We start from the raw sequence: 16,826 nt of genomic DNA, 5'->3' as shown, positions 1-16,826 counted from the left end.
CATCTATCGTTGCCAATTTGTGCCTCATAAGCCTGTAGTTCCCATTATTTGGATTCATGATCCTAGTTTTAGATTCAGCGACATTAATCTCCATCTTAATGAAGAATTCTGCTATATTATGATCACCCTTTACAAAGGGAACCTGAACAACACGTTTATTAATTAATCATTTCTGTTTGCACAGTTCCCTGTCTAGAATGAACCCTTCTCTGGTTGGTTCCTGAATATATTGGTCTAAACAACCATGACAAACCCTCCAAGAACTCCTCCTCTGTAATACTGTTGCTAGTTTAGTTTATCCAATCTAGATGTAAATGAAAGTCACCCAAGATTACAAAATAAAAACCAAAGGAATTGTGGGTGCTGGAAATCAGAAACAAAATCAAATTGCTGGAAAAGGTCAGCAGATCTGGCAGCATCTGTGGAGAGACATCAGAGTTCAGTGACCCCTCCTCAGAATCCTACAAAACCATAACAGCTAATATCTATTTGTGCTGCACATTCATCAACAAGTCCAGACTGACCCTCCAAAGAGTAATTCACCCAGGACCATTCCCCTATATTTACTCCTGGCTAGTGCACCTAACTTACACATCCCTGAACACTATGGATAACGTATCATGGCTAATTCACCCTAACCTGCACATCTTTGGATTTGGGAAGAAACTAGAGCGTCCAGAGGAAACCCATGCAGAGATGGGGAGAGATTCCACCCAGTTGTCTGAGGCTGGAATCGAACCCAGGTCCCTGGCTGTGTGAAGCTGCAGTGCTAACTGGCTCAGCAGTGAGCACTGCTGCCTCACAGTGCCAGGGACCCGAGTTCAATTCCAGCCTCAGGTGAGAGTATCTAACAATCACCCCTTGTGTGGTGCAAGCTTTAATTCCAACCCTGGATATTGTCCAGAACTTGCTGCATTTAAACATGGACTGCTTCCATATCTGAGGAGTTGTGAATGGTGCTGAACACTGTGTAGTCTTCAGCGAACATCATCCCCTTCTGTGACCTTGCGATGGATGGAAAAGATCATTGCTGAAGCAACTAAAGATGGTTGGGCTTAGGATACTACCCTAAGGAACTCCTGCAGTGATGTCCTGGTGGTGAGATTACTGACCCCTAACTATCAAAGCCATCTCGCTTTGTGACCAGCAGAGAGTTTGTCCCCTGATTCCCAACAATTCTGGTGTTGCTTGAGTTCCATGATAGCATACATGATTGGATAACAGATATGGTATCACGAGCTGTCGCTCTCCTCTCCCCTCTGGAAATCAGCTCTTGTCCGTGTTTGAACCAAGACTGGAATGAGGTCAGGAGGTGAGTGGCCCTGGGAAAACGCAAACTGTACATCACTGAGCAGGTGCTACTTGATAGCCCTGTTGATGACACCTTCCATCAGTTTACTGATGATCAAGAGTGAGACTGATGGGGCATTAATTGGCCAGGTTGGACTTGTCCTGCTTTTTCTGTAGAGGTCATACCTGAGTAGTATTCCCCATTGTCAGGTAGATGCCAGCGTTGTAACTGCACTTGGTTAGGGTTGGAGCAAATTCTGGAGTGCAAGCCTTCAGTACTAATGCCAAATGTTAATGTATTAATATGTACAGTAAATAATTGAGGACCTCAAATGAATCATCATTGCAGTTCATAAGTTACGCCTCCAAAATCTGAAAATAAACCATTAATCCCAAAGCGCCCTCTATAAAGCTGGCATTTGTTGCCCACCCATAATTACCACGGGATGTTGCTGGCAAACGACCATGATTTTGCTCAGGAACAACCACAGTGCTGCTATGTTTGAGCTGATCTGTGCCTCAACCCTGCCCAATCCATCTCCTGTACCTCATCCCTGCCCAATCCATCTCCTGTACCTCAACCCTGCCCAATCCATCTCCTGTACCTCATCCCTGCCCAATCCATCTCCTGTACCTCACCCCTGCCCAATCCACTCCTGTACCTCAGCCCTATCCAATCCATCTCCTGTACCTCACCCCTGCCCAATCCATCTCCTGTACCTCAGCTCTATCCAAACCATCTCGTGTACCTTCGCTCTATACAATCCATTCCCTACACCTCAGGCCTATCCAATCCACCTATTGTACCTCAGCTCTATCCAATCCATCACCTGTACCTCAGCCCTATCCAATCCATCTCCTCTAGCTCAGCTCTATCCAATCCAAATCCTGTACCTCAGACCTATCCAATCCATCTCCTCTAGCTCAGTTCTATCCAATCCAAATCCTGTAGCTCAGCCCTATCCAATCCATTTCCTGTACCTCAGCCCTATCCAATCCATCTCCTGTACAACAGCACTATCAAATCAATCCATCTCCTGTACCTCAGCTCTATCCAATCCATCTCCTGTACCTCAGCTCTATCCAATCCATCTCCTGTACCTCAGCCTTAACCAATCCATTTCCTGTACCTCAGCCCTATCCAATCCATCTCCTGTACAACAGCACTATCAAATCAATCCAACTCCTGTACCTCAGCTCTATCCAATCCATTTCCTGCACCTCAGCCCTAACCAATCCATCTCCTGTACCTCAGCTCTATCCAATCCAACTCCTGTACCTCAGCTCTATCCAATCAATCCCCTCCACCTCAGCCCTGTCCAATGCACCTCCTGTACCTCAACTCTATCCAATCCATCTCCTGTACCTCAGCTCTATCCAATACACCTCCTGCACCACAGCTCTACCCAATCCATCTCCTCTATCTCAGCTCTATCCAATCTATCTCCTGTACCTCAGCTCTATCCAAACCATCTCGTGTACCTCAGCTCTATACAATCCATTCCCTACACCTCAGCCCTATCCAATCCACCTATTGTACCTCAGCTCTATCCAATCCAACTCCTGTACCTCAGCTCTATCCAATCCATCCCCTCCACCTCAGCCCTGTCCAATACACCTCCTGTACCACAGCCCTACCCAATCCATCTCCTGTACCTCAGCTCTATCCAATCCATCTCCTGTACCACAGATCTATCCAATCCATCTCCTGTAACCCAGATCTATCCAATCCATCTCCTGTACAACAGCACTATCAAATCAATCCCCTACACCTCAGCCCTGTCCAATCCACCTCCTGTACCTCAGCTCTATCCAGTCCATCTCCTGTACCTCAGCCCTATCCAATCCATTTCCTGTACCTCAGCCCTATCCAATCCATCTCCTGTAACCCGATCTATCCACGCCATCTCCTGTACCTCAGACCTATCCAAACCATCTCCTGTACCTCAGCCCTATCCAATCCATCTCATGTCCCTCAGCTCTATCCAAACCATCTCCTCTAGCTCAGCTCTATCCAATCCATCTCCTGTACCTCAGCTCTATTCAATCCATCTCCTGTACCTCAGCTCTATTCAATCCATCTCCTGTACCTCAGCCCTAACCAATCCATCTCCTGTACCTCAGCTCTATCCAATCCATCTCCTGTACCTCAGCTCTATTCAATCCATCTCCTGTACCTCAGCTCTATTCAATCCATCTCCTGTACCTCAGCCCTAACCAATCCATCTCCTGTACCTCAGCTCTATTCAATCCATCTCCTGTACCTCAGCTCTATCCAATCCATCTCCTGTACCTCAGCCCTAACCAATCCATCTCATGTCCCTCAGCTCTACCCAAACCATCTCCTCTAGTTCAGCTCTATCCAATCCATCTCCTGTAGGTCAGCTCTATCCAGTCCATCTCCTGTACCCCAGCTCTATCCAATCCATCTCCTGTAAACAGCATGATCAAATCCATCCCCTACACCTCAGCTCTGTCCAATCCATCTCCTGTACCCCAGCTCTATCCAGTCCATCACCTGTACGTCAGCTCTATTCAATCCATCCACATCTCATGATATATTTACTGATCAGTTTGAAAAAAAAACCTTCATTTCACCCTACACTACAACAGTAACTAACCTGACTTTAACACGATGACAGTAATTAACGTAACCCGGACCATAACTCTACAACAGTAACTTCAGTGAAAATGTAATTGAAACGAAAGTTTGAGTTGGCATTTCGTGTTTGAAAGATCTTCTCCCAGCACAGAATCCCTGACTTCTCCCACATGTAACGTTACCTGAGGCAGGTATTCAGGAAAGTAAACCTCCTACTTCCAGAGCAGCTGCTGGATTTTTAACCATGATAATGAGGACAACTTTCTTCCCTTTAACTTGCACCGAAGTTAGCCAGGGTTCCCCTGCATTGTAAAACCTGACAGCTTCATCAAGGCAACCAGTTGGGTAATGCAGGAGGTGAGTGCCTTTCCACCTACCTCCTCGATCTAAGCTGTAGAACCGGTAGAATTGGGCACACCATCACTGAGCTTCACCTCAAAGCCTCAAAATCTAAACAATCCCCCCCCCCCCCCCCATCCCAAAAATAAACTAAGGATGTGGCAGCCCCCAAACAATCCTGTTTCTTGTCTGGAAGAGACCCCTCCTCGTAGAGTCATACAGGCCAGAAACAGACCCATCAGTCCAATCAATCCACATTGACCATAATCCCCAATTAAACCAGTCCCACCTACCTGCATTTAGACATATCCTTTTCAAACTTTCCTAATCATAAACTTATCTAAATATATTTTAAATGTTGTAACTGTTGTGGTTCTGTTCGCCGAGCTGGGAATTTGTGTTGCAGACGTTTCGTCCCCTGTGTAGGTGACATCCTCAGTGCTTGGGACCCTCCTGTGACGCACTTCTGTGATCTTTCCTCCGGCATTTATAGTGCTGAAGAAAACATCACAGAAGCGCTTCACAGGAGGCCCCCGATCACTGAGGATGTCACCTACACAGGGGACGAAACGTCTGCAAAACAAATTCCCAGCTCAGCGAACAGAACCATAACAACAAGCACCCGAGCTACAAATCTTCTCACAAATTTTGAAATGTTGTAACTGTATCTGTATCCTTACCACTTCCTCTGGCATTTCATTCCACACACTAACCACTCTATATAAAAATGTCTCCTCCCATTAGCTTTTTAAATCTTTGCCCTCTCACCTTAAAAATATGCCAACAGGTTTTGAACTCCACAATCCCCTCCACCAGTAGGGAAAAGATAGTTGTCATTCATCTTATCTATGCTCCTATGAGTTTATAAACCTGAATGAGGTGATCCCTTAACCTCCTACACTCTGTTGAACAGAGTCCCAGCCTATCCAGTCTATTTCTGTATCTCAAACCTTCCATCCATGGTAACATCCTGGTAGCTGTTTTCTGAACCCTCTCCAGCTTAATAATATCCTTCCTACTACAGGGCAACCAAACGTATATATGGTACTCCATAAGAGACCTCACATATCCTGTACAACCTCAACATGATGTCCCAACTGGACTCAACAGTCTGAGCAATAAAGGCAAGCATGCCAAACACCTTAACCATCTTGTCTACCTGTGATGCAAATTTCAAAGAGTTATATACCCTAACCTCTAGGCCTGTGTTCTGCAACACTCCCCAGGGCCCTACTGCATAAGTTCTGTCCTTGTTTGTTTTACCAAAACACAGCACCTCACATTTATCCAAATTAAACTCCCTCTGCCACTTCTTAGCCCATTGGCACAATAGATTAGGATCCTTTTGTAATCTTCGGTACCTTCTTCACTATCTACTATATCACCAACCTTGGTGTCATCTGCAGACTTATTCACCCTTCTCCCTTCTAGTTCAACAGCAGAGTACAAGGTGAAACAACGAGATAGCCTGAATGGTTTCAGGATTGAATGGATGGGCTCTGTAGACCTTCAGGAGAGCCCTGAGCAGGGAAGGAGCTGAAGGGAATGTTGATTCAATTATTCTAGAACTCCAAACTATCCAAGCAGTCTCCTGACCCCCGATTGTGTTTTGCCATGATCTACTTTCCTTCGCCAGTGGTTTATAACTGTATCAGAAGAACTTTAATGATCACATTTTCGACTTATTGAGCTAGCTTTGCTGAAACTTTGGATTGCACTGACAGGTGCATGTCCTAGTTTGGTTTGGAATGCTGGAAACGGAGCATCAGAAGGCCCAAGACACCAGGTTATAGTCCAATAGCTTTATTTGAAATCACAGGCTTTCAGAGCCCTGCTATTTCGTCAGGTGAAATTACTTCATCTGATGAAGGAGCAGCATTCCAAAAGCTTGTAATTTCATAGAACATAGAACGTTACAGCGCAGTACAGGCCCTTCGGCCCTCGATGTTGTGCTGATCTGTGAAACTGATCTGATGCCCATCTAACCTACACCATTCCATTATTATCCATATGTATGTCCAATGCCCTGAACATCAGCGAGTCTGCTACTGTTGCAGGCAGGCCGTTCCAAGCCCCTGCTACTCTCTGAGTAAAGAAACTACCCCTGACATCTATCCTAAATCTATCACCCCTCAACTTAAAGCTATGTCCCCTCGTGTTAGCCTTCATCATCTGAGGAAAAAGGCTCTCACTGTCCACCTTATCTAACCTTCTGATTATCTTATAAGTCTCGATTAAGTCACCTCTCAACCTTCTTCTCTCCAACGAAAACAGCGTCATTTCCTTTGGCCTTTCCTCATAAGACTATCCTTTCAAACCTGGCAATATCCTAATAAATCTCCTCTGAACCCTTTCCAAAGCTTCCACATCCTTCCAATAACGCGATGATTAGAACTGCACGTAATACTCCAGGTGCGGCCGTATCAGTGTCTTGTACAGCTGAAGCATGACCTTGTGGCTGTGAAACTCAATCCCCCTACCAATAAACGGCAACACACCATATGCCTTCTTAACAATCCTGTCAACCTGGGTGGCAACTTTCAGGGATTTATGCACCAGGACACGGAGATCTCTCTGTTCACCTACACTGCCTAGAGTTTTATTGATAGCCCAGTATTCTGCATTCTCGTTACTTCTTCTGAAGTGAACTCTCTCGCACTTTTCCACATTAAACTCTATTTGCCACTTCTCTGCCCAGCTCTGCAGCTTGTCTATGTCCCTGTGTAACCCACAACATCCTTCGGCACTATCCACAACTCTGCCTACCTTAGTGTTATCCGTACATTTACTAACCCATCCTTCTATGCCCACAATCCAGATCATTTATAAAAACGACCAACAGCAGTGGCCCCAAAACAGACCCTTGCGGCACACCACTGGTAACTAAGCTCCAGGATGAATATTTCCCATCAACCACCACTCTCTGTCTTCTTTCAGCTAGCCAATTTCAGATAAACCTGTTGGACTATAATCTGGTGTTGTGTAACTTCTGACCTTGTCCACCCCAGTCCCAGACCGGCACCTCCACATCATGAAAGCAGATAGCACAACCCCACATCGAAAAACGCTGCCCCCTCCGTACCCACCCAGCGCTGTGCTTCAAACAGCCTGATTGGGTGTCAAACATCTTGGGACATCTAAGAGCCTGGAAGGTGCTAAACTAAATGCAAGTTCTTCTTCCTTCGCCTTAGCAGCCATTATTGATTCAATTTCATTTTCACGTTTGCTGAATTACCTCACATGCCTCACATGACAGTACAGGAATCTGTAGTCTAATGGTTTTGTAACAGTGTATATAGTAATCAGGGATGATTCCCCTGTCAACTGGGGAATTTAAATTCTATTAGTAAGTCCGGAGTAAAAAGCAAACGTAGTGACTATGAAATTTCCAAATCAATAAAACCCCTCTGGTGCAGAATGTCCTTTGGGGAAGAAAATCCTTGCCCCAATCTGACCTACATGTGACTCTGCACTCTGAAGGATTGTAGAATCCCATTTGGCTCAACAAATTCACACCAACCCTCCAAAGAGTATCCCACCCAGACCCATTCCCCTACCCTATTACTTTACATTCCCTCTGACTACTGCACCTAACCTACATCCCTGAACATCTTTGGATTGTGGGAGGAAACCCATGCAGACAAAGGGAGAATGTGCAAACTCCACACAGTCACTTGAGGCTGGAACTAAACCCAGGTCCCTGGCGCTGTGAGGCAGCAGTGCTAATCACTGAGCCACCATGCCAGATCCTGACAGATAACAATGTGTTTGACTCTTGGCTCTGTGAAATGGCCAAACGTGGCACTAAATCATTCTGAGCTGCACAATGCACTTCCTCTTCAAATATCATGCAGCATATTTGTTGTGAATTTTTTTTATTTGATACTGTGTGAATGATCATGGGGCATACAAGCACAAAAACGCCTTTGTTCCAATCTCTGCCTGGAGTTCAGGAACAGCACTGAATTTAAAGAATCCTTAAAATGCTACTGTCCGAATGCAGCACTGAATGTACATTAGTAACTCTTTCATACCTTAATTATAAGGCTCTTAATATGTCACATGTTCTTTCTGTCAAGAGGATTCATAACTAGAGATGTGAAGTTCAAAAGATTGCAATGGGAGATGGGTTTTTTCCCACTTGGAGACTTATAGGGATCCTGAATACTTGACCTAAAAAGGTGTTGAGAAGGTGTTGAGAGCTGATTCCATTAATACTGTAACAGGGACCTACCCAGGTACTTAGGAATGAGAGAGATGGACAAAAAATAGTGCCTTGGGACTAAATATGACAGCTCCTTCAAAAAAACAGCGTAGGTATCGGGGTGGAATGGCCTGCTTCTGTGTTGTAAGTTTTTATGATTGATTTTCTCTCTATATCTGGCCCTCAGTTATAAGGTTTTTTTTAACATTCACTCAACCTGCTTTCCTGACCCCCAAGTTAGCTGGTATTATTCATCATTCCTTCTCCTTGTGTAGTTTCTCCATCTTTGATCTTCTGTGCTAGTTATTTACAGACCTAGTTCTCCATCTCTGCAGTGCAGCTCCGATGAAGAGTTGCCTGGACTCGAAACGTTAGCTTGCTCTCTCTCCAGTAATGCTGTCTGATCTGCTGTGATCTCCAGCATTTGTTGTTTTCAGTACAACTCCCACTTCGCTTTTCTCTGCAACGTCTTTGAATATCCTCACTTCTCAAATCCATACACATCTTTCCTACAGTCCCATGTTTGAATCTGTCCAATCAGAAAGGCTTGCATTGCTGTAGCACCTAGCTGCAGGACTATCTGAAGCTCCTGACAGCTAGTGAATTAAATTGGAAAGTGTGTTCACTGTTGAAGGAAGGTGTTTATGGTGTAGAGGTTATTCTCTCCCTTTGGGGCTAGATACTTTAGGTTCCTGTTCCTCTTATCAAACTGTTGGCCACAGAAGGTGTGTTCATAATGTTGCCATGGAGTGATTATCAGCCTGTAAACCTTTCCTAATCGCCTGATGCTGGGTGGGGGATAACAGGAGATGGTTTCCTGGCAATCCATAATGCAAAAGGAGTATTCCTGTTTTGGGAATAACTGATAAAGCACTAGACCAGAGAAGTTGCCTAAATACCTGGGGAAACATGTTCAAGTGCCATTATGGCACCTTGTAGAATTTAAATTCAGTTCATAAATCCAGAACATTAAGTTCCCCCCACCATGATCTTAACAATTAGCATTGAATGTTGTTCACTAATATTGTTGTGGTTCTGTTTGCCGAGCTGGAAGTTTTTGCTGCAAACGTTTCGTTCCCTGGCTAGGGAACATCATCAGTGCTATTGGAGCCTCCTGTGAAGCGCTGCTTTGATGTTTCTTCCGGTATTTATAGTGGTTTGTTCTTAAGATGATGTTCCCTAGCCAGGGAACGAAACGTTTGCAGCAAAAACTTCCAGCTCGGCGAACAGAACCACAACAACGGACACCCGAGCTACAAATCTTCAACCAGACTTTAGTTCACTAATATTTTTAGGGAGGGAACTCTGCCATCCTTGACCTGGAAGTTCCTGGGTGACAACACTGCCTTTGAGCATCTGAGGAGATGCATTTCTCGACATCGTCAATTCTCCTGCTCCTTGGATGCTGCCTGACCTGCTGTGCCTTTTACAGCACCACACTCTCAACTCTGATCTCAGCATCTGCAGTCCTCACTTTCTCATAGTCTCTGTTTTCTGTTAGTCAGTTTATTTTCCTATCTGTGCTAAAGAGGCAATACGTACTAATCCTCAGCTATCATACTCTTCCATCCCTTCACAGCACTGAAATGGCTCTTAGCAAACATCCACCAGATGACAATGATGACATTAAATGATGCTTTCCACTTTCTTCTTGAACTCTCTGCAGTCTTTGACACATTGACCAGACCTCCCTTCGCTACCATAACCCACAGTAGTCTAGCGAGGCCCTAACCAACATCATGGTGAAGCAAAATTGCTGTTGTATAGCATCTTCAGTATGAGATAACATCCAGATGTGCTTCTCAGGAGCGATTATCAAACAAAATTTGACATGGGCCCATGTAGAGTCATAGAATCAGACAGCATGGAAATGACTCTTGGTCCAGCCTGTCCACACTGACCAGATATCCTAAATTAATCTAGTCCCATTTGCCAGCATTTGGTCCATATCCCTCCAAACTCTTCCTTTTCAAATACCCATCCAGATGTTTTTTAAATGCTGTAATTGTACCAGCCTCCACCACATCCTCTGGCAGCTCATTCCATACACATACCACCCTGTGTGTGAAAAAGTTGCCCCTTAGGTCCATTTTATATCTTTTCCCTCTCACCCTAAACCTATGCCCTCTAGTTCTGGACTCCCCACCCCATGAAAAAGATCTTGTCTATTTATCCTATCTATGCCCCTCATGATTTTATAAATCTCTATAAGGTCACCCCTCAGCCTCTGATGTTCCAGAGAAAACAGCCCCAGCCTGTTCAACCTCCCCCTCTAGCTCAAACCCTCCAACCCTAGCAACATCCTTGTAAATCTTTTCTGAACTCTTTGAAGTTTCACAACATCCTTCCAATAGGAGGGAGAGCAGAATTGCACACAGTATTCCAACAGTGGCCTAACGAATGTCCAATACAGCCGCAACATGACCTTAATGCTCTGACTAACAAAGGAAAGCATACCTTCTTCACTATCCTATCTACCTGCGACTCCACTTGCAAGGAGCTATGAACCTGCACTCCAAGGTCTATTTGTTCAGGAACACTCCCCAGTACCTTACCATTATGAATGGAGATAATCAGGTTATAACCAGAGGCCGGCTTAAAGAACTGGTTTAAGTAGTGTGTTGAAGGCAGGTGGAGAGATTTACCTTCCAGTCCTTTGTGTTCTGTGCCTCATGAAGTCTAAGATTATTAATATGACCTTTTTAACAGCCATGTTATTTTGTCAATAATCTGTATTTTGCTGTGCTTTTGCTACAGGACACATCTGTCTTCGTACATTGATCCCGGATTGAACATCGAGCCGTACATTATTCTGAGCCCTAAACAGCTCTTGTGCAAACAGGCTGCAAGATATTTCCAGAAGAATGTGAGAAACATCCAGGTAATCACAGAGTGGCACAGGGAAAGACCACAGCCTGTTAATCCTAGATGTGATCTGAGGCTATGCATGAAGCAAGATGGTAGGGCTAGCAGTGGGTTTGTACAGGGCCTGAACGTGGTCGTGCAGCTCAAGAACGATGACAGATTCAAAGTGAGAAAATCTGTGTCCAGCCAAGTCACTGCTACATTAGCCAGACCCAAGCCGAGCAGGGAGTATTGATAACAAACCTCATTCCTATTTAAGGGCAATAGTTGAAATATTGGAATATTCAAATCAACAGTTACACATAAATATTGACATTACCTTTTGTAAAAATATAAAGACTTTCCCAATTCTCCTACAAATAGTACACGTAATCTTTTCTAACAACGTGAAAGAACAGGCAGGCAATGTTCCCACTGTGCAGCAAACCCTGTGTCCCGGCACAAGGCAGCTACTATGGCAATACGAGTATAATTCAAAAGGCCAGAACACTTAAATCAAATTGATCGCACTAATTTGAGAAAGAAGGCTATTAGAGGAATCAGCCCAAACACTGCTTTTCAGACAAACAGACGAATTAGGCCCAGACATAAACTATCCCACCCTTCGAACCAGCTCCATCACTCCATATCGTTGCTGATATGGTTAGTCCATATTCTCACTGACCCTCATCACTTTTCACCCATTTGGTTCAGAGGAATCGATTTACCTCTGTCTTCAAATTATTCAAAGGCTACTGCTTCCATCACCTTTTGAGGAAGAGAGTTCCAAAGCCTCATGACACTGTGAGAGAAGACTTGTCCACTTCACTGTTTTAAAGAGGTGAGCCATTATCTTTAAACAGTGAACCCTCAGTTCCATAATTCTTCCTCAAGAAACAGCCTTTCCACATCCACCTGGTGAAGACCCCATTGCATTATACATTTTACAATTAAACTGCCACAGACTCTTCTAAACATGTACTACCTTTCATCATAAAACAACCCATTCACTTCAGGACTAGTTCAGTACACCATCTCTGAACTGCTTCTCGTGCTTTTACATCCTCTTTAAATAAGAAGAGCAATACTGCACAGATTACTACTGATGTTGTCTCTGTAGTGCCCAGGGTAACTCTGGAGAATTGTATTCGCTGCGGTATAGCTCCCACAGTCACTAACTCTCCCTGGGGTACAGTCCCACACACACTGACTCTCACTGGGGTACAGTTCCCACACACCCTGACCCTCATTGGGGTACACTCCCACACACACTGACTCTCCCTGGGGTACAGTCCCACACACACTGACTCTCACTGGTGTACAGTCCCACACACACTGACCCTCACTGGGGTACAGCTCCCACACACACTGACTCTCACTGGGGTACAGTCCCACACACACTGACTCTCACTGGGGTACAGTCCCACACACACTGACCCTCACTGGGGTACAGCTCCCACACACACTGACTCTCACTGGGGTACAGTCCCACACACACTGACTCTCACTGGGGTACAGCTCCCACACACACTGACTCTCACTGGGGTACAGTCCCACACACACTGACTCTCACTGGGGTACACTCCCACACACACTGACCCTCACTGGGGTACAGCTCCCACACACACTGACTCTCACTGGGGTACAGTCCCACACACACTGACTCTCACTGGGATAGAGCTCCCACACACCCTGACCCTCACTGGGGTACACTCCCACACACACTGACACTCACTGGGGTACAGCTCCCACAGTCACAAACTCTCACTGGGGTACAGTCCCACACTCACTGACTCTCACTGGGGTACAGCTCCCACAGTCACAAACTCTCACTGGGGTACAGTCCCACACTCACTGACTCTCACTGGGGTACGGCTCCCACACACACTGACTCTCATTGGGGTACAGCTCCCACACACACTGACTCTCACTGGGGTATGGCTCCCACACACACTGACTCTCACTGGGGTACACTCCCACACACTGACTCTCACTGGGGTACAGCTCCCACACACACTGACTCTCACTGGGGAACAGTCCCACACACACTGACCCTCACTGGGGTACAGTTCCTTGTGCACCATCATGACTGTACTTTGTATACTTGATCAGGGGATATTAGTTTTGATCGTGGTTACTCTGTTTATTGGCACAGGTTTCTTCATACTGATGTTTTTGTCAAACTGTGTATTCTGGTGAGTTAAATCAAGTCTTTTAAGCCCTGAATAGGCAACGTTAACAAGATCTGTAGCAGCTCAACTTACAATCCAACAACTTTGGGAGCAGCTGTCATTCCAGCTCAGTGAACATGCTGTTAACCTGCAACAGAGATGTAATCAGGATAAACATCCTTCTCAATACATAAGTGAACAGTAATGATCCACAAAGTGCAGCATCACTGTGATGTGAGAAGGACTGATCTACAACGGGGTTCCTTTGGAACTGATGAATAACATTCTTCACTTGCCTTTTTTCTTGAGCAACATGATTCCAGACAAAGCTTTCCCCAGCCCAACTGCTCCAGTCTGAAGACTCGGTGCCTGGGAATCTTTCCAGTGACTTTATTTAAATAATTCACCTGCATTCCTGAAGACTGGGCATTAACTGAAGGCATCAAACTAACATGAATCTACAAAAAAACAAATCATCTGCGTTTATTTGTTTTGAAAAGGTCAGCTGAAGTAGAATGGGGTTTTCTGAATGTTCTGTACTGCATTGTACACGTACTAGAAAGCAAAGGAAAACAGTGAATCCAAAATACCATGAACCCAAACTCTGAACCTCAAGCACCAAACGCTGAAACACCAATGTTATAGACTGCAAAATGTGAAGCAAACAATTTGCCCCCCGAAAACACTGAACCCCAACTGTAAAGAGATGGAATAAGGCTACATTCCGATTTTGCTAACATTCCCCTCCATTCAGACAAACCAAGAAAAAAAACTCGCAGGTAAATGCCAGGAACACTTCCCTAACATGAGTCTGTCTTAATAAAAGGAATACCTGAGTGTGTATCTATCATGGGATGGATCACTGGCAGGAAAGTTCATTAAATTAAACATGTTCAAGAAATTGTGTTAAATGTGTGCGTTTCACATTCCAGGATAAAGAGGGAGCGAGGAAACTGCTTTATCATGGCAAGCACCTGAGTCTGGTGCTTCTGACATTGTTCATTTTGTTTCATGTTCTATGCTCTTCCATCTTTTGATTCTTTCTGAGAGTATTGCCAAATAAATATGTTGCTTGAAAAGTTTGGGCACATTGTTTTTGAATAATGCAGTAGAAAGGTTGAAACTAATTTGTGACACCCCAACTGACTGCCAACATGGCCAGTTCAATATCAGTTATGTTTTGCCCGACAAGTTGCTGTCTCTGTTGGGTGGAAGGTTCAGGGAGGAACTGAATAAAAAAGAGAAGCAAACAAACTGTGTGAGAAGAGACTGATAACAAACAAAAAGGTGAATCCAGAAGTTCTGTATCGGCACAAAAAATAAAACCATAGTCAATAAAAGAAAGGGGATGATCAGAGACTATAAAGAGGATTTACACATGGAAGCAATAGGCCCGGCTGAATATTTAGTAGCAGTTTCCTCTGGAAAAGAGATTTCCCCAGTCATAGAATCCCTACAGTGTGGAAATAGGCCATTTGGCCCAACAAATCCATACCAACCCAGATCCATTAGCCTATTACTCTAGATTTACCTCTGACTAATGCACCCAACCTACACATCCCTGAACACTATGGGCAATTTAGCTTGGCCAATTCATCTAACCTGCACAATCTTTAGATTGTGGGAGGAAACCCATGCAGACACAGGGAGAATGTGCGAACTCCACCCAGATAGTCACCCAAGGCCTGAATCAAGCCTGGGTCCCCGGCGCCGTGAGACAGCAGTGCTAACCACTGAGCCACCCCAAGGCCTGAATCAAGCCCGGGTCCCTGGCGCTGCGAGGCAACAGTGCTAACCACTGAGCCACCCCAAGGCCTGAATCAAGCCCGGGTCCCCGGCGCTGTGAGGCAGCAGTGCTAACCACTGAGCCACCCCATAGTGAATGACAAGATTGTTTAGACACTTGAAAGGTTTAAAATTGAAAAGGTGATGGTATTGGACAGGCTTTCCACACTTAAAGTTGTTCAGGCACCAGGACCAATTGAGATACATCCAAGGATACTGAGGGAAGTAAGACAGGAAATTGCAGAGGCACTGGTCATAAATTTTCAATCTTCTCTGGAGTTAGAGGTGGTACCAGAGGGTTCACAGTAACTGCTTTTGCTGTTTAAATTCATGTCTCACTGGACATCGGAGTGTGTCTGGGAAAATTAAACAGTGAAATTCACAACTGATCTTGGAGAAACTGTTTGGGCAAAGTTCACAGCACAGAAACAGAGAAGTTAATTGTTTTAAGTGGCCTACAGAAAGTCTGCAGTAGTGAGTAGTGTGGGTTCTTTCTTGATTATATATTTTTGAGATATGTCTCTTGATTAAACTTAAAATGTAAGAGGAATAAGATGGTGTTATTTTCTGCGTCTGTAGATTGTGAAGGAGCAAAGATGGCCTTTAGTAGAGTGACATGTGCTTCTTCTCAGATGTGGGAGTTTAAGGAGTGTTTTCTTAACCAAAGCCTCAATTTCTTTAGTCATCCAGCATTCCCTATACCTACCAGCTTTTCCTTTCACCCTAACAGGAATATACTTTCTCTGGATTCTCATTATCTCATTTCTGAAGGCTTCCCATTTTCCAGCCATCCCTTTATCTGCGAACGTTTGCCCCCAATCAGTTTTTTGAAAGTTCTTGCCTATTACCGTCAAAATTAGCCTTTCTCCAATTTAGAACTTCAACTTTTAGATTTGGTCTATCCTTTTCCATCACTATTTTAAAACTAATAGAATTATGGTCGCTTGCCCCAAAGTGCTCCCCCACTGACACCTCCGTCACCTGCCCTGTCTTTATTTCCCAAGAGGAGGTCAAGTTTTGTACCTACTGAAAATTGTTTTGTATACATTTAACAAATTCCTCTCTATCAAAACCCTTAGCACTAAGGGTCCCAGTTTTTGTTTGGAAAGTTAAAATCTTCTACCATAACCACCCTATTATTCTTACAGATAACTGAGATCTCCGTACAAATTTGTTTTTCAATTTCCATCTGACTAATAGAGGATCTATAATAAATTTCCAATAAGATGATCATCCCGTTCTTATTTCTCAATTCCACCCAAGTAACTTCCCTGGATGTATTTCTGGGAATATCCTCCCTCAGTACAGCTGTAATGCTATCCCTTACCAAAAGCTCCACTCCCTCTCCTCTCTTGCCTCCCTTTCTATTCTTCCTATAGCATTTTAATCATTGAACATTAAGCTGCCGGTCCTGTCCATGTTTCTATAATTGCTATGATACCCCAGTCCCATGTTCCTAACCATGCCCTGAGTTCATCTGCCTTCCCTGTTAGGCCCCTTGCATTGAAATAATGCAGTTTAATATATTAGTCCTACCTTGTTCTCTATCCCTGTCTGTTTGACTCACTTCTGTTCTCAACTGTATCTCTTT

This window comes from Hemiscyllium ocellatum, chromosome 21 (assembly GCF_020745735.1).
Source record: "Hemiscyllium ocellatum isolate sHemOce1 chromosome 21, sHemOce1.pat.X.cur, whole genome shotgun sequence".
Classification (NCBI taxonomy): domain Eukaryota; kingdom Metazoa; phylum Chordata; class Chondrichthyes; order Orectolobiformes; family Hemiscylliidae; genus Hemiscyllium; species Hemiscyllium ocellatum.
Note: the sequence above shows the minus strand (reverse complement) of the source record.